This window comes from Bison bison, unplaced genomic scaffold (genome assembly GCF_000754665.1).
Source record: "Bison bison bison isolate TAMUID 2011002044 unplaced genomic scaffold, Bison_UMD1.0 scf7180017864063, whole genome shotgun sequence".
NCBI classification, from domain to species: domain Eukaryota; kingdom Metazoa; phylum Chordata; class Mammalia; order Artiodactyla; family Bovidae; genus Bison; species Bison bison.
Window position 1 is genome coordinate 189,920 of NW_011494635.1, and position 18,420 is coordinate 208,339.

General features: G+C 44.8%; 1 protein-coding gene across 1 annotated transcript in view; it reads left to right on the forward strand.

Annotated features, from left to right (window-relative positions):
* DTD1 (D-tyrosyl-tRNA deacylase 1) overlaps positions 1-9,116 on the forward strand; it is a 78,866-nt gene extending 69,750 nt beyond the window's left edge. Inside the window, exon 6 of the mRNA XM_010836597.1 lies at positions 8,560-9,116. The gene's annotated coding sequence lies outside the window, so the exon portion shown is untranslated. The remainder of the gene's footprint in view (positions 1-8,559) is intronic.
* Positions 9,117-18,420: the final 9,304 nt, after the last annotated feature.

Below are 18,420 nucleotides of genomic sequence, written 5' to 3' on the forward strand. Positions count from 1 at the left end.
GGTTGACCATCGATGCTTTCCACATTGTATTCATCTCCAGTCACCTCGACTTGCCCTTCATAAATTTTGTCCATACCAAACCTATTAAGAAGCCTGCGGGCCAGCAGCAGGCCAGTACAATATGCCGCAGCATAATTTGTCAGGCCAACCTTCACACCATATTTTGGGAGTTCGTGAGCATAAGCTGCACCAACTATCATATCTCCTTCTATATGGGCATAAGCAATCTGACAAATGATATCTCTGTTCGTTACACGAACAATCATTCTGTATTTAGGTGTGTGGTACTTATTTTTATCTTGGATTACCAATCATTTCCGAGCATAGTAGTCAGTTTTGCCCTCTTGCCTTCTTCTGAATTTCACTTGGTATCTCTTGAAGTAGGCCTTGTTCTTGACAACTTTAACAAACCCCATCCTGCGGATCAGAACCCAGACTCCGCAGCTTGCCACAGAGCTGCAGAACCAGCACGGCTCCAGGGGGGAAAGAGCTATGATCTTTGTTTTTTGAATGCTGTGTTTTAAGCCACCTTTTTCACTGTCCTCAGAAGGGAGTCTTCTGAACCTGAAATTTGGTGTATAAGTCATGTTTGGTATTCATGAACACACATTTAACCTTTTATGTGGCATATATGTGTAAAAGTTCCATTCCCACCTCTTCCAAGACCTGCTGAGGACTTGATCATCATTGATATAGTCAGTTCTGTCGTCAGAAATACCGTTACCACCTCTGACTTACAGTCCGTCCAGAAATCCTAAATCCGGGGGTGACGGGCCACATAAAGGCAGTGTGCAGGGCGGCTCTTGAAGTTAGTTTTCTGATTATGCTAATTAAGTGAGTCCAGCCGTGACTCAGAACTTCATCAGGTTCTTACCTGCATCCTACCAGTTTCTGTGTGACAGTGAGTGAGTTATGTCGTTTCTGCTTCCTTAGTTTTTCTTCTGTGAACTAAGTGAGTGGAGTTCAGTGATGGTGGAAAAGGCAGGCAAGTCACCACGCCCAGCGGACGGGGTGGATGGGGACCCCGTGTGGGTGAGACTGCTGTGCAGGGTGCCTCCAGGTCCCCTCGGCAAGACGTGGCCACCAAGACGTGGCAGAGCCGCTGAGGGGCCGTCTCGCCTGCCCTGGGAAGGTGCAAAGGAGCTGCATTGGGTCCCCTGGGCCGACCGCAGGTCTCAGTGGAGGGGAGGTGAGCCCCAGAGGCTGAGTGGTCAGCTGCGTCCAGGCAGCGAGGTGTCTCACGGCCTCAGCCCTTGACGAGCACTGACAGGCCTCGCAGGTTTCAGCTGTGACTTCCGTCAGGTGTCTGGGTGAGCCTTGAGGGATCTGTGGTGCTAGAGACCGAGGTGTGGCCAAGTTGGCCAGGGTCCCTCAGGACCACGTGTGGGGCCCAGGTGCTGGCACCGTAGGAGACAGACTCACTGAGCCTTGAGGATCCAGCCGCTGCTGCTTATGGGATGGAGGCTCTTGAGGCAGTGTAGATGGGTCCATGAAGATGTCAAAGCCACATTTATATGAATATAACTGCAGCCGCTGGGTTTTGGACCAGGGGCCTGAAGTGAAACCTCCTTTCCTGACTGTTTAAGATAGGGGGTCCAGCTGTAGTTATTCACACCGAGATGGCGGCAGAGACTCTGTGGCTGGTGCAGGTGTAAATTGAGGAGGGGTCCTCTGAGACACCCACACCAGGCGAAGACCAGGGGACGCTTCCAGATTTGTAGACCCTACAGGGGTCTCCACAGGTCTATTAGGGGTTTGAGGCCTGTGGACCTGTGCTGCCCTTCTGCCGAAATGTGTCCTCCCAGCCGCTCCTCCCAGAGCTACCACCCAGTGTCCAGAAGTCTGTAAGAGCAGACAGGTGGTGACAGATGGAAGGTGACCTTGCCATCTACCTTGCTCTACAGGAAAACAGTCCCCCCACCTCCCCACAATGAGGGGAGCTGTGGTTTTCATTTGATATGGGTTTCATTTACTTTTCTTTAAAAACAAGTGCCCTCAGGAGCATCACAGGCCTGAAGGGGAGCAGCTCTGAATTTCTGAGGCTTGAGAGAGAAAAAAAAAGCAAGAGAAGATGGAGTGAGAGGCTGCAGGATCTTGGGCAAGTGTTTCTTTGAAAATGAGCCCAAACCCCCTTGGTTCAGAGGACATTCCCAGGGTGTCACCATCTCTCTGTTATACAGCAGACATTCCTTATCTTACCAAATGGACATGAAACTGCTAAAATCAGCTCCTCTTTTGCCCTCCATCCCATTCCTCAGGCTCCTCACTGTGCTAGGAGGATCCAAGGTTTCCTGTGAGGCCACAGCTCAGTTACCCTCTTTCTGGCCCATGGCTAAAGGCATCAGGGCTGCTGCCTGTGAAATAGAGTGTGGTTTCCACTTGGGACCACAGGCTGCAGTGTTCCCTTGTTTGAGCATCGACCAAGCTGCCACTGGGAGGGTGTGAGAGAGGCACTCCCGACCAATACCCGCATTTCTGTCCTGAGCTTTCAGCCCTCGAAACCAAACAAGGAAAGTGTTTTGGATGCTGCCATCCGTGTGCTTTTCCAACTTAACCTTTGTCTGCATAGTGAGACGAGTCCTGGCAGAGCACGTTTCTTTCTAAGGTGCTAGAGCAGTTGTGTGTGTGTGTGTGTGTGTGTGTGTGTGTGTGTGTGCTCTGTAGAAGGCTATCTCGTCACTTTTTGCTGCTGTTTCCCTGGTGAAGGTGGGATCTCTCATTCCTGAACTTTACTTTGCTTCCCTGTGTCAGTATTCTTGTCACTTTTTCCATCCCTGTGCTGGTGTTTCATGGTATAAGACACTCTGTGCCTGCGATAGTGTTTTTATTTTATTATTTTTTTTAACTTTAAACAACCTTTTTCCAGTGGTTTCCTAGAGTTTGCAGTCTACATTTTTCACTAATCTGAGCCCATCCTCAAACAGCGTGGCCACCTTATTTGTGCAGGTGCCTCATGGAAGCGGGTCCCAGACCTGGTGATGCTGTGTCACTCATGTCACCTTCCGTGTGTCCCACAGCCCAGTGCATTGTTACCTATTATTACCTTATAAAGACTTTTTTTTTTTTTTTAGAAGAACCAAGAATAAGAAAAAGAACTGATCTGGGGACTTCTCTGGTAGCCCACTGGGTAGGGCTCTGTGCTTCCACTGCAGGGGGCATGGGCTCCATCCCTGGTCAGGGGATACACTTCCTTTCATTATGTGAATCCAAGTTTCTGACCTGTGTCGTGTTCCTCTTGCCTGAGAACTTCCTTGAGCGTTTCTTATGGATCAAACCAAGCCTTCATTTCCCTTTCACTTTTGAAGGATAGTTTTGTTGGTATAGAATTCTAGATTGGTGGTGGTTTTCTCGCTTGAACATTTTAGATATCTCATTCCACTCTTTCCTTGCTAGCGTAGTCTCTCCTGAGAAGTCCTGTGTAACTCACAGCCTTGTTCTGCTGCAGGTAACGTGTGCCTCTCCTCCCACTCTGCACACAGCTTCTTTCAAGATTTTCTCTTTGTTTTTTGCAGTTTGCTTATGATCTGCCCCAGTGCGGTTCTTGATGGGTATGCTCTGAGCTTCCTGGGTCTGTGATTTGGTGTCTGGGCTGTTCTTGGCCATCATTACTTCTCTGCTCTTTCCACCTTCTCCTCCTGGAATTTGGTTTTGTGTATGTTATCCCTTGTGCAGTTTCCCCAAGGTTCTTGGACAGTGTGTTTCTTTCCCCCTACTCCTTTCTCTCTCTCTTGGAAGTTCAGTTTGGAAGTCTGTGTTGACCTTCTGCAAGCCCACTGACTTCTCCTGGGGCTGATGAGCCCACAGGAAGCTCTCTTCCTTTTCTTTTGATCCTTTCTGGAGCTTCTGTCTCTCTGCATACATTACCTGTCTTTTCTCGAGCGTTGTCTACTCTTCCCAGTAGAGCCCTTAACATATTAATCGTAGTTACTTTTCCTTATCTGACAATTCCAGCATCTTGTTTTAAATATCTAAGCCTCATTCTGATGATTGCTTTGGTTTCCTGAACTTCTGGAATCTATAAATGCATGTCTTTCAATTCATCTGGGAAATTTTAAGGAGTGTTTCTTCCAGCGTTATTTTCTGCCCTGTTTTCTCTCCTCTTGCTGGAAGGAGGTTATTGGTCCCAAACCACAAGTGTTTTTCTGGCCTTTGTTTTACAGGATGCAGATATTACACAGGAGCAGGCATATTATGTCACTTTACTGGCAAGGGGGTTGGATTTACTTCCTTGCACCTCAGTTGCCTTATTTATTAGAAACAAATCAGCAAGACTCTGACCGTAATAACGATTCTGCTTATTGCTCAAGTGCAGAGCTAAGCTTGCTGATAACCTGGAGTGTGCTAATATAGTAGACACTACTTGCCTGTGGATATTTAAATGCAAATTAATTAAAATTAAATATGTTTAATTTCCTTAGTCACAGTAGCCACATTTCAAGTGCTTAGTGGCTACGTGCAGCTGGTGGCTGCTACGCTGCGCAGAGCTGATAGACCACAGTCTGTCACTGCACAAAGTTCTTTTGGGTGGCATTAGCTTAGAGGGGGAGAAGGCAATGGCACCCCACTCCAGTACTCTTGCCTGGAAAATCCCATGGACGGAAGAGCCTGGTGCGCTGCAGTCCATGGGGTCGCTGAGGGTCGGACACGACTGAGTGACTTCACTTTCACTTTTATGCATTGGAGAAGGAGATGGCAACCCACTCCAGTGTTCTTGCCTGGAGAATCCCAGAGATGGGGAGCCTGGTGGGCTGCCGTCTATGGGGTCGCACAGAGCTGGACATGGCTGAAGCGACTTAGCAGCAGCAGCTTGGAGGGATCAAACTAAGATTTTTGAGACCGTCATCTGAGCCACTGTGGGTGTGGTTAAATATGAACAAGTATGCATTAGAAATACGTGGGGTAGAATTTAAGGCAAAAAATAAAAACTAACTGCTGTCAGAGTTTGTTCCTTCCATGATCAAATGACATTAGTTTTATTTTTTCCCCTGCTTGGCTTATTAGTTGACACCAAGCTTTCCTTTCTCAGTTAGGAATGACACCATTGTCCCTATGTTCTCAGTGCCAAGCCAGGACCCACAGAACTCATGCATAGGAAGAATGTCTGCTCTGAGAGCGTGCCACAGGCCTTACTGGGGTCCCTAACATGCTAGACAGGCTGCATGAATCCTTCATTGATAACACTGACCTCCCAGTAGCTTATGTTTTTCATGGAACAGTCTGCTTTTTCTGTGTCAATGAGCTCATGTTAGTTTCCAGCCATGACCAGAACTAAATAAAAATAAATGAAACTAGGTTCTTTTGACAGTGGTTTGGAGAGCAGGTCTGTGGTGTGTATGTTCTGACTCTGGCAGTCACATCTTCTGGTTGCTCAAAAGGCTTAAAACCAGAAACAGATCAGCTGGAAGTCAGCATCTTTGAGAGACTCAGGGTTTATACAGGCTGTTGAAGGAGCCCTTGCTCCTGACCCTGGACTCTCTCCCACCCAACCAGCGTTTGAAGGCAGTGAAGAAGAACCACCCCAGCAGCTTCTTTCATAAGGTCTTGAAATAGTGGTGCCAAGTTATTAGACACTTCTTAATGCTTTTATGTTTTCTCTAAGCAGAAAATTCTATGGCTTTCTAAGTTTACAAAGTTGGAGACATACTGTAGGTATAATGTGACCTGTGTTTACCATCAAGCAGAATATCATGAGCACTTTCTGGATCGTGTATTCTTGTGTAGTAAACCATATCACTTTCATCTGCACATTGGATGCTTGAAGCATAAATTTATTATCACAGTTCATTAAAATGTAGAATATTTAATGGTAGGAAATGTAAAAGAATAATGTATTCAAACAGGATTCCAAAGCTCATTTTAGGTTCAAAAACAAAGGTTTTAATCTATGCCAAGAAGGTGGAGTTCCCCAAAGATGGGACATGGAAACTAGTTTCAGTATTTTAGTTACTGGTATTGCAGGTGAGAAAGGTGTTGAAAGGCCCTGGCTCTTAAGTTTGGGTTAATATCTTGATTGAAATATAGGAGCAAGTGGGTTACTTTTCTGGACTGTAAAATGGAAGTATTATGGTCTCTGGGAATTAAGTTACGTATTACCTTTGTGTTTTTTCAGATATCGGTTACAGTGTAGTGCAGAACTGTGGCAGGTGGGTTTCAGAGCACGAGGGTAGACCTGGAGGAAATTTTTATTCCTCTTGTGTGTCCAGATAGACCTAAAGAACTTGGACAAGCTGCAGTTCAAACAAGCCTTCCTCATGTGGGCCTGTGAACTTCAGTGTCAAGCTGGACTCTGGAATGGAAGGCTGATAATTCCATTGAGACATCTACTCATAATATGACTCTTTCCTAAGAGTGTGACCTGTGTTGAGTACATCTGCTGGAAGCATGTTTACAGATGTGGCATCTCCATGTGTAAACTACTGTGCTTTTGCTTTTACTGAAGTTCATCCAATTAATTTAGATCTGAGGGGATAGAAACTGCTCTGTTAAGTCTGGGATTTAGTTAAACTTGGATGACAAATCAAGAAGCAACAGTTAGAACCGGACATGGAACAACAGACTGGTTCCAAATCGGGAAAGGAGTACATCAAGGCTGTATATTGTCACCCTGCTTATTTAACTTATATGCAGAATACATGATGAGAAATGCCAGGCTGGATGAAGCACAAGCTGGAATCAAGATCGCTGGGAGAAATATCAATAACCTCAGATACACAGATGACACCACCCTTATGGCAGAAAGTGAAGAACTAAAGAGCCTCTTGATGAAAGTGAAAGAGGAGAGTGGAAAAGTTGGCTTAAAACTCAACATTCAGATATCTAAGATCATGGCATCCAGTCCCATCAGTTCATGGCAAATAGATGGGAAAACAATGGAAACAGTGTCAGACTTTATTTTTTTGGGGCTCCAGAATCACTGCAGATGGTGACTGCAGCCATGAAATTAAAAGACACTTGCTCCTTGGAAGAAAAGCTATGACCAACCTAAGCAGCATATTAAAAAGCAGAGACATTACTTTGTCAACAAAGGTCCATCTAGTCAAAGCTATGGTTTTTCCAGTAGTCATGTATGGATATGAGAGTTGGACTATAAAGAAAATTTTATATAGTCTTCAGTGCTTTATAAAGAGCACCAAAGAATTGATGCTTTTGAACTGTGGTGTTGGAGAAGACTCTTGAGAGTCCCTTGGACTGCAAGGGGATCCAACCAGTCAATCCTAAAGGAAATCAGTCCTGAATATTCATTGGAAGGATTGATGCTGAAGCTGAAACTCCAATACTTTGGCCACCTGATGCAAAGAACTGACTCATAGGAAAAGACCCTGATGCTGGGAAAGATTGAAGGCAGGAGGAGAGGGGACAACAGAGGATGAAATGGCTGGATGGCATCATCAACTCAATGGACGTGAGTTTGAGAAAGCTCCAGAAGTTGGTGGTGGACAGGGAGGCCTGGCGTGCTGCAATCCATAGGGTCACAAAGAGTCAGGCACAACTGAGCGACTGAACTGAACTAAACTGGATGACAAATGGTTGCCATGTCAATCTTGGCATGACCATCTGGCTTTTGTTGTAGGCTCAGAATTGCAAAAGGAAATTCTAAGAATTGCCAAGGAAGACACTTGGGCATTCTATAGTAAAGAACCTACCCTCCTTTGAGCAATATAAAAAATATCCCAAGAACAAGCATTTAGTTTGTACCCTGTTCGTATGCTTTCTTTAGGCTCCCAATCCCTCTGCCTCCCTCATTGTTAAAAGTATTTGGAAATGAGCCTTGTATTTTTTTCAAGAGATTTGTCCATTTTATCCATGTCTAATTTGTGGGCATAAAGTTGCAATATATCCTTTTCATTCTTTTAATGTCTGTAAAATGTTCTGTTGTTGCCTCTTTGATTCCTGATACTCGTAACTTGTTTCTTCTCTTTTTTTCTTGATAAGTCTAGCAAGAAGTATATTAGTTTTAGTCATCTTTTTAAAAAATTTTCTCTTTTGTTTTTCTGTTTGAAATTTCATTACTTCCTGCTCTTGTTATTCCCCTTCTCCTGCTTGTTTTGGGTTTACTTTGCTTTTATTCTTTTAATTCCTTAAGATGGAAACTCCAATTATTGACTTGAAAGCTTTCTTGTTTTCTAATGTAATAAGCATTTGATACTATGAATTTTCCTCTAATCACTGCTATAGATGAATATCACAAATTTTGATTGTTGTATTTTCACTCACTTTAAAATGTTTTCTGATTTGCCATGTGACTTCTCTTGGATACAAAGACCATTCAGAAGTATGTTGTTTAATTCCCAGATACTTGGTTGGTGTCTTTTTGAGCTCTAAGGATGAAGTTCTGCTAAATTGGCATCTCTTTGGTGAGAGGTATTAGCACTGATACATGACAGCACGGCACATTTCTCCCAGTAAGGTGAAAAAAAACACTGTCATTCTCTTGTTGTTGTATGAACTTGAAAGGATATCTCTAGCTGTTTTGTTATGCTTGGTCATGTATTTTAATATGATTTGAAAGCAAATTTTGGGACCTTTCTGAGTAATATGTCTTATCTTTGTTCTTTTTAGTGCATTATCATTGGGCAGAACTGGATCCTGAAAAATTCATGAAAGATGCTAGGCACCTGTACTACTTTAAAGACTTGGACCTGAATCTTGAAAAGGAAGATGGAAATAAGAAACTGGGAACCTACAAAAACACACAAAAGACCACCAAAGGAGCGTTACCATTTTTTGTTGCTGCTGTGGCTTAATAGAGGAGATGGGTGCTGCCAGGATGGGGAAGGTGCCCCATGCACAGGGCAGCAAGGAACACACTCAAGGGTCCCCTCAGGAAGGCCACGTTGGTTCCTCTGATTCTCGGCTTGCTCTTGGAACAGGCTGGCCCGACAGCACTTGTCATCAAGTCCTCCTTTCACCCTGTGGTGTGTTTCTGAGTGTCCATGATGGGTCCCAAATGCGGTCACACTGTCCATGTTTTTCCAAACACTGGCTAGGCCAGGGCTCATGTTAGGGTATAAAGAGAACATTCGTCCATGATAATACATTATGTGAGACCTTTGCATCTTATAAATTTTCTCTTTTTTTCTAAAAAGAAATAAACTCCAAAGCTCAACAAACCACTTTATTCTTAGCCAAATTCTGCTATGTTTCTTCTTAAGGATTGTGTTTATAGAAATATGACGTGTCTGACCCTTCTGCATATACATACACATCTTTCCAGATAACCCTTTTGCAGGGGGCCTTCCCTCAGGGTCCACACAGGCTCCTGCTTCTATGGTGAGAGCCTGTCTGTGGTGATTTATAGTTGGTGCCATTTTCCTTGGACAGTAAGTAGCAGGAAAGGGGAATGTGCCTGTGAAGGAAATCCTCTTCAGAAAGGCCAAGTGACTAACACCACGTGCATGCTGCTCTGTGTCTGGTTTATCCACCTCTGGGATGTAGCAGGGGGAAGCCCCACCATGCCAGACCACACAGATGACCTCCCAGGAGCCGCATGGCTGTCTGGGTGTCCAAGTCCCCATAGCAACGTGAAGGAAGAACCGTGTCTGGTAAAGGGTTTCTCAGTTAAGTTTGATCTAGTGGTACAACAGTGATAATTTTTAGACGTTATATGATGTCAATAATAATAATATATTACCATACATAATATACATAGCATATCTGTAATATACTAATGCCTATATAGTTATCCTCTCTTGAAATACTTCTTGCCTAAGTATAGAAGAGACATCCTTATTTGGCATTTTGGTGATGTTGAAACTTTTCTAAAAGCTCATGGCACCTGGTATTCCCAGGCAATCTCCCATCCAAGTCCTAACCAAGCCCGACTGTGCTTAGCTTCTGAGATCAGATGAGATGAGTCGCATTTAGGATGATAAGGCCATAGATGGGTAATGCTGACACTCTGTGACTTTATAATAATTTCTCAGCCCCTGTACTCTGATCCAGTTGTCTGCTTCAAATAAGAACATAGCTGGAAAATAGGGGGAAAAAAGCTCAGATCACATCACCTCTGTACATTCAAGTACTTGGAACACAGAGTTGGAAAGGGGCTTGCTGAATTGCTTTATTCTGACCCAGTGCAGATTGTTCAGTATCCAGATGGTCCATTTGAATCTGCAGTGGTGTAAACCTCTTGGTTTGAAATCCTGGTGACCCAGATGCAGTTTGTGGTCATTCCTCCAGCCCACAGGCATTGAGGTCCAGGAAGCTGTCCTGTTTCCCTTGTCTAAGTCAGCTTTTACAGAGTGAATCTCCAGTTTTGTAGACTCTGTCGTAGGGCAGTGGACTTGTTGAACAGATCTGTCAGGGGTTTCCTGCCATAGCATTTGATCACCAGCGGCTCATGCTGAGTGAAGAGCTGCAGCCTGTCTGTACAGACAGAAGAGCCTGTGTGCCTGGCATATGGACAGTGATGAAACACGAGGTTCATCGCTCACAACCCAGTTCCCGGATCCCACCTCAGAGGAACTCAGACAGACCTGAGTGTGAACAGTGCATGTGGTCAACTTGATGAAGGATCTGAAAACCATAAAGGGAGATGAGCTGAAGGGGCAAAAACCAAGACTCTGAATATCTGAAGGACGTGAAAGAGACACTGGGTCAGAAACAAAAGTGGAGCAATGGGTTTAAGTGTCATTAACACAGATGCTGCCTTGATGGATGCAACCACACCATGTGATGGGGGGTGGCGATGTTGAGAGCGCTAGAGCAGAAGTTCTGAGCCTGCTTGTGTGGGGGAAGAGTTTTGTTTATTTTCATCACAGTCCAGGACCAGAGTATGTGCTCCAGTCCCTTATGTAAGATGATGTGGGACAGTCGGTCCTCTGCGCAGTGGTCATCCTCAGAGATGGAGAGCCAACCGTGTTTTTAAACATCTCCCCTCCCTCACAGTGTGCAGGGAATATGGTAGATGTCAGAAAATGTTTGCTGCTTTTGTAGCATTGGGTGGAAGAGTGCTTTTCCATCATCTTGGAAGGTCGCTTTCAACTCCAGGCAGCAGCAGAGGTGCGTGTATATACTTAATGGCCAGCTGGAGGGTCAGGTCTGACCGCAAGGCGAGGTTAGGAAGGAAACATGACAGCTCAGGAAGAAACCCCACGACATCCTCAACTGCCTCAGAGAGGCTGTTCATCCCTGCTTTCCTCAGGCTCCTATTCTCCTGCTGAAGGTCATTTCCAACTCTTACTGTGAGACAAGTGGCTAAAATTAGATTCTGGGGGCAGCTCTGCTTACAGAGTGTAAATCCCAGTCTTCATGTCCCTCCCAACCTGTCCGACTCCTCCTCGCTGCTTATTTATCAAACTCGCTGTTTATTGTCCACTAAAGCATGGTTTGACTGAGAATGGGAGAGAATCGTACCATGTACGGCTTTCCTGAGAGGTCTTGGCAGACTGTGGGCCTGGGACTTAAAACAGAGCACTGCCTGGTGCCACCGGGTAGCAGGGGCCTTTTAATCTTGCCTTCCGTGGTTTACTTTATAGGAGACAGACTTCTTCTGGCAACACAAAACACAGACCAAATACAGACACTTCCTGAGTGGAGGTGGGCGCCGAGCACCAGAGAGAGCAGAGAAGCCACACCAAGGTCACGCAGCAGCTCACTTCAAGTCTGTTGAGATCAGGCCATCCCTGCCCAGGGGCCTTGGTCTCTCCCGTGGGCAGAGCTGCATGTGATCTCAAGGGCACAGCAGGCGCCCCATGCGTTGGAAGCTACTTTCCTGCAGTGGCCGCATCTCTTCTGTGGCTCGCACCAGCCTGCAGGCAACTAAAGCCTCACGTGTGTCCCGTGTGACCAGAGTCTGGCCAGTGGAAGGTACCCAGTGAAGAACTTAATCGTGTTCCTGTTGGGCTCAGGCCTCTTGGGCTTCTGTGTCATCCTGGCTCTTCCTCCAGCTCTGTGTTATCCTCAGATGAGTTTTTCTGTCTTTATCCAGGTCCTGGCTAAACATGCTGCACAGCGCAGCATGCAGAGTTGGCACCTGGTTAGGGATCTTCTTAACAGGTCAATAGATGCATCCGTCATGTTCTTACTCACCCTGCTTTCCTTCTCCCCGTGTCACCACTCTTGCCAAAGTCAAGCAACCCTGTTTTCAGAGTAATTTGGTGATTAATCCCTTGATTCTGTCAAACAGTATTAGTACAGCATCACTGTGTTACAGCATGACCGATTCAATGGACATGAACTTGGGCAAACTCCAGGAGATGGTGATGGACAGGGAGTCCTGGCATGGTGCCATCCATCGAGTCCCAGAGCAACTGAACAAGAACAACTGTGCCACTTGTGAACCCATGCTGACTTCTGACCAGCGCTGTGCTGTTCCACAGGCCCCCAACATAACTTCTTCATCATCATTGGTTCTAGAATGTTTTCAGATGATGCAGTGTTTATCTTCATTTATTTCACTCTTAACCCCCTCAAGTTTCATCTGTATTGTTGCTAATGACGGGATCTTCTCCTTTCTCTTGGCTGAATAATATTTCATTGTGTGTACTGACCGCATTTTCTTCATCCATTCGTCCATTGACAGGCACTTACATTGTTCCCATATCTTGGCTGTTGTGAATAAGGCTGCAGTGGATATGGGAGTGTGAGTTTATCTTCCAGATACTGGTTTTGTTTCCTTCAGATATATGACCAGGAGTGGAATTGCTGGATCATGTGGTACTTCTATTTTTTAATTTTTTGAGGCACCCCTGAGCTGTTTTCCACAGCGGCTGTACCAATTTACATTCCCATCAATGATGTACTAGGGTTCCCATTTCTTCGTACCTTCACAAACATTGGAAATCTCTTTCCTTTTTAAGAACAGCCATCCTAACAGATGTGAAATGAAATCTCGTAGTTCTGATTTCCTTGAAGATTAGTGGTGTTGGGCACTTTTTCATGTACCTGTTGACCTTCTGTATATCTTCCTTGGAAAAAATTTGTCTGTTCAGTTTCTTTGCCTATTTGTAAATCAAGTTCCTTATTTATTGTTTGCTATTGAGTTGTACAGGTTCCTTACATATTTGGAATATTAATCCCTTACCAGGTCTATGGTTTGCAAATATTTCCTTTTATTACATGGCTTTCCTTTACATTCTGCAGATTGTTTCCTTTGCTCTGCAGAAGCTTTCTAGTTTTTTAGTTCCTCTTGTTTGTGTTTTTGTTGCCTGTACTTTTGCTGTCATATCCAAGAAATCACTGCAAAGAACAATGCCATGGAGTTTCTTACCTATATTTTCTTCTAGGAATATTATATCGGCTATTATATTTAAGTCTTTAACCCATCTTGAGCTAATTTTTGTGAGTGGTGTAGAATAGGGTCCGATGTCTTTTTCTGCATGTGTTTATCCAGTTTTCCCCACACCGTTTGTTAAAGAGGCTGTCCTTCCCCCATTGCATATTCTTGGCTCCCATGTCAAATATTAGTGGAACATATTTTATAAGCACAGACATAAATTAGGTTTATTTCTGGGCTCTCAATTCTCTTCCATTGGTCTCTGTGTCTGTTTTTATGCCAGTATCATACCATTCTGATTACTTTATAATATAGGTTGAAATCAGGAAGAATGAAGCTTCCAGCTTTGTTCTTTCTGAAGATTGCTGTGACTGTTTGGGGTCTTTTGTGGTTCCATATCAATTTTAGGATTGTTTTCCCTATTTCTGTGAAAAATGCCAGTGGAATTTTGCATTTAATATATGGATGGTTTTGGGTAGTATGGACATTTTAAGAATATGAATTCTTTCAGTCCATGAACAAGGGCTTTTCATCCAGTTATTTGTGTCTTCCTTAATTTCTTCCATTGTGTCTTAAAGTTTTCAATGTATGGGTTTTTTACCTACTTTTTAAAAATTTATTCCTAAGTATTTACTGCTTTGATGTCATTGTATATGGGGTTGTTTTCTTAATTTTTCTTTCTGATAGTTTTAAGTGTATAGAAAGGCAACTGATTTTTGTATATAGACTTTTTATTCTAAAACTTTACTGGATTTGTTTATTAGTTCTAACAGTTTTTTTTGGTATAGTAGTTAGGATTTTCTGTATATAAGATCACATCATCTACTGAGGTGTTTTCCTCTGAAGTCTTGAAACCTTCAAAGTCATCCATAAGTGTTGGAATTAACTTCTTCCAAACTTCTGTTAATGTTGGTATTTTGACCTCTTCCCCTGAGTCATGAATTCCTCAATGGATCTTGAGTGGTGAATCCTTTCTAGAAGGTTTTCAGTTGACTTTGTCCAGATCTATCAGAGACTCACTCTATGTGGCAGCTATGGCCCATGGAATGTATTTGTTAAAAAAACTAATACTTGAAAGTAGAAATGACACCTTGCTCCGTGGGCTACAGAATGGATACGGTCGGTGTTCACAAGCATGACCACAACATGCATCATGTCCGTCTCTATCAGAGCTCTTGGTGACCAGGTACATTGTGAATGAACAGTAATATTTTGAAAGGAATCTTTTTTTTCTGAGCAGTAGCTCTCAATAGTGAGCTTAAAACATTCAGTGAATTTCTCCTCTCTAGATATTAAAGTCCTGGGTGGCATCTTCTAACCCGAGGTTGTTTCATCTCATTGACAACCTACTGTTTAGTGCAGCCACCTTCAGTCATTATCTCGGCTAAGTCTTCTGTGTGACTGGCTGTAGCTTCTTCATCAGCACTTGCTGCTCTGCCTTGTACTTCTCTCATGGAGACGGCTTCATTCCTTAAATCTCATGAACCCATCTCTGCTAGCCTCACACATTTCTTCATTTCTTCTGCAGCTTCCTCACCTCTCGTAGTCTTCCCAGAATGGAAGAGAGGCAAGGCCTGGCTCTAGAGGAGGCTTTGCCTTGAGGCAGTATTCTGGCTGATTGGATCTTCTGACCAGACCACTTTGACTTTTTCTCCATTGGCACCAAGGCTGTTTCTTTTCATTTGTGGGCTCCCTGCTTCCTGGTAGCTCAGCTGGTTAAGAATCTGCCTGCATTGCAGGAGACCTGGGTTCGATCCCTGGGTTGGGAAGATCCCTTGGAGAAGGGAACAGCTACCCACTCCGGTATTCTGGCCTGGAGAATTCCGTGGACTGTATAGTCCGTAGAGTTGCAAAGAGTTGGACACGACTGGGCGACTTTCACTTTTCACTTCACTTTCACTGCTTCCTGGGACCTTTGGCAAATGCCCAGTTGGCCAGTAGCTTTGCCTCTGCCCTGTTCACTGCCTCCGTCTGCTGTCACTGCCAAATTGGTCCCACCTGGACGACCACTTCAACAGGTTGCCTGTTTCTCCAGCTCACCTCCTCCAGTGAGCCTGGGCTTCCTCACAGCGTAGCAGCCTCAGGGTTCCAGGAGGTTGCTGGGCCCCTTAAGGCCTAGACTCAGAAATCACACACCATCACACCCGCCATATTCTAATAGTCAAAGTAAGTCAGAAGGCCAGCCCAGATCCAGGTGGTGTGGAGACATAGACTTCAAGGATGGAGTCTTGATGGGAGGGGCAGCAATGTCCCATTGCAAAGGGACACATGTTCATTGGCGGCCATTATCACAGTGACCTGCCAAATCCCGCGATTTGCCGAGTGAGGGTCAACAAGCACATGCCTCACCAGGAGAAGACTGGGACTCTTTCTCCTGCAGCACTTATGCATGAACAATAAAAATAGACACTAGTTAACTTAAACCTAACGAACATTAGAAGGGCATTAGGAAGCTCACAGACTTGATGGAAGCATTTTTCATTGAGAGCTCAACAGTGATAGGAAGCTTCCCTGGTGGTCTAGTGGTTGAGTCAGCCTGCCAATGCAGGGGTCATGGGTTCAATCCCAGGTCAGGAAGGATCCCACATGCCGCACAGCAAGTAAGCCCTGTGCACCACAGGCACTGAGCCAGTGCTCTAGAGCCTGTGAGCCAGAATTACTGAGCCCCCATGCTGCAGCTGCTGAAGCCCATGTGCCTAGAGCCTGAGTTCTGCAACAAGAGAAGCCCACTGCAATGAGAAGCCCATACCACAATGAAGAGTAGTCCCCTCTTGCCGCAACTAGAGAAAGCCCTGCACACAGCAACAGAGATCCAGTACAACCAAAAAGGAAAAAAAAAGTGATAGAGGGTAGCCCTGAGGATCCCTGAAGGAACCTTTGTAGGGAACGGCCTCTGGGATAACTTCTGATTTGGGGGTAGGGTGGGAGGTGAGTCTTTGTCATTTGGCTCACGATTCAGATTCCTTGAGAGTGTGACACAGCATAAGGAATATGGTCAATAACAGTGCAGTAACTTTGTGAGGGCAGGTGGTTACTAAGCTTAACGTGGTGTATGGATGTGTGAAGTCAACGTAGGACATCTGAAACCAACTTTATATTGTATGTCAACTCTATCTCATTAAAAACAATTGCAATTCCTTGGGGAGCTGACTTGGGATGTCTTCCCACTGCTCACATTGGTAAGGGTGGGCAGGGCACTTTTGCTGATGAGACCTCATGGATTGGGGGTGGTGGGGTGTCCCTGAGGAAAAGTGAGGTGCTGTGTGAACATCAGGGAGGTGCCTACTGACTTCTGATCACCTCCTAAGGAAGTGTATGTGGACCCTTTGGGCCTGACAGTGACTTATGTCAGAACATCACCAATTTATTATTTTATCTCACTGCTTCTGCTTCTCCCCCAACCCACAGTGAAAACAATCATTAAAAAGCCTTTTTCCTCTTCTTCATGCAAAATGCAACTTTAGTTTAACCTGTGTCTCACTGGATCTAACTTTGTAAATGAAAGTGTTCCCAGAGGTCCTCTCACTTGCTCTGTTTGTTCTCAGCATCCTCTCTGAGACATTTAGCCCCTGTCCTGACATCAGTCCTCACCTGCCCGCAGGTGACTCCTCTATTGGGCACTGACTTCCAGCCTTCCTTGCGAATCTTCCACCCAGATCCCCTGGACTCAATCTGCTCTCCCTCCCCAAATACCTGTAGCAGGTACCGCCATCAGATACATGCACTCACCATCACTGTCAATCCCCTAGCTCATGTCTTCCTGTGCTGTAGATTGTGGGAAGCTGAAAGGGCCTTTTCTGAGACTCCCATGCAGCTGGGGAGCCATGCTTGGCTGAATTCCTCCAAGCAGACCCATCCACGTGAGACAAGATGGCACATGGATGCTGCTTCTGGGGCGGCATGGGATCTTCCACTATCCACACCTCCAAAATCAGACTGTGTATGGTGACAGCAGTAGGGTTTCTGCTGGAACATTCCTGTGGGGAGGTGGGACATGTCTCCCGGCTGCATCACTCCTGGCCATGTAAGCACCTGAGCTTCCTGCCCCCTTAGATGTTTTGTGAGACAGCTAATAGAATAAACCTTGTCTGCTTAAACTTGTTGCAGTGGATTCTCTTGTCTGCAAATAAGAACCCTGCGTGATATAAACACTCACTAGCTCCCCCAGTAGTTGTTGTGAAAGTCACTCAGTTGTGTCTGACTCTTTGCAACCCCATGAACTATACAGTCCATGGAATTCTCCAGGCCAGAATACTGGAGTGGGTAGCCTATCCCTTCTCCAGTGGACCTTCCTGACCCAGGAATCGAACCAGGGTCACCTGCATTGCAGGCGCATTCTTTACTGACTGAGCTATGAGGGAAGCCCCAGTGCTGTAGTGTAAATGTTGAACAACAGACTCTGTTCCCAACAGCAGCAAAAAAGCCTGATATTCCATACTTCCACCAGCAGTGTACGAGAATTCCAACTGCTTTGTCTTCCTCCTGATTTTGTCAGCACTTTATTGAGGTTGGTAAAAGAAGGGATATAGTTTTCAGACAATCCAATATCATAACATGACTTTGGGTGGGGACAGAATATTAACACACACACACACATTTTTATAAACCTTGACATTGCAGTTTTTAAGAAGTTGTTTCTTGGGTCTTTGGAGTCCAACTCCTTATTTTTTAAAAAATTTTTATTGGAGTGTAGTTGATTTACAATTTTGTATTCATTTCAGGTATGGAGGAAGACGTGGCAACCCACTCCAGTATTCTTGCTTAGAGAATTCCATGGACAGAGGAGCCTGGCAGGCTACAGTCCATGGGGTCGCAAAGAGTTGGTTGGACATGACTGAGCAAATTTTACTTCACTCACTTCACTTCAGGTGTATAGCACAATGAATCAGTTAGACATATATCCACTCCTTTTTAGAGTCTTTTCCCATATAGACCACTGCAGAGTATTGAGTAGAGTTCCCTGTGCTATATGATAGGTCCTTACTAATTACCTATTTTGTATATAGTAGTTTACATATGTCAACCCCAGTCTCCCAATTTATCTCTCCCTAGCTCCTCATTTTTTGAACCTGTTTGGTCACAGGTTAAGAATTTAGGGAAATCTTCAAGGTATTGTTTGATTTGAGCTAGAAAAACCTCCCCAAATTTGGGCATAGCTCCCTGGTTGTTCCTGTCTTTGAAGAGGAAGAGCCGTCTCATCACCC